This window comes from Limulus polyphemus, unplaced genomic scaffold, assembly GCF_000517525.1.
Source record: "Limulus polyphemus unplaced genomic scaffold, Limulus_polyphemus-2.1.2 Scaffold1690, whole genome shotgun sequence".
NCBI classification, from domain to species: domain Eukaryota; kingdom Metazoa; phylum Arthropoda; class Merostomata; order Xiphosura; family Limulidae; genus Limulus; species Limulus polyphemus.
Window position 1 is genome coordinate 232962 of NW_013667300.1, and position 856 is coordinate 233817.

Sequence of the window (856 nt, forward strand, 5' to 3'; positions counted from 1 at the left end):
ATTTAAATTTAGGCCTAATGTACGATTTTTAGGTGCTCATTGGAATTTGCATTGAGATGTAATGGTACTACGTTATTTAAAAACCACTGAAAGGTAAATAATTAATTTAATGTATTTCCTCGCGTATTTGTTTATGCTACTGTAGTAATTGTCTTTAAAGTTAATGCTATAAATGTCGTAGTTTTGCATTCGTATAGAACAGGGGTCACCAAACTACGGCCGCGAGGTCAGTTCATCCGGCCCGTCGCTGCACTGTGCCACAAATGAGCTAAAATATAATTATTTATATGGAAATATCATAGCTTGTAGATAAACTTACTACGTAAAAAAAAATAAAAATAAGTGTAAGTAAAAATGTCCAAATTTGTCCAATCTGATTTTGCATCTGACAGTAATATAAGTTTTAGAAAAATCAGTGAAATAAAAAATTCGGCCGACTTTTTGCGACTTTGGATATCAGAGCGCTTTTTGTGTAAATACCTGCAATGAGAGTTACACAACTTTGTGATAGAGAAGACGTGTGCGTGTATTGTGTGTGCTTCTACGTATATTTGTGTGTTGTACATATGTGTTTATATATTTATATTTAAATCTGAAACACTGGTTCAATACACGGATTAAACCCGAACAGGCGACTTTTTGCGACTTTGGATATCAGAGCACTTTTTGTTTAAGTACCTGCAATGAAGTTTCCAAGAAAAGCGATTACGAGCCCGCTGCAGCGATCGTGTTTTAACTTGCATTGCCGTGTTTAAACCGATTTGAAGAGTGCCGTATATAAAAGGGACTGACTTCAGTGAATTATGTCATATATTTTGCATATTTGAGTATTGAAAGAGCTCACAAGAGGTAAGCA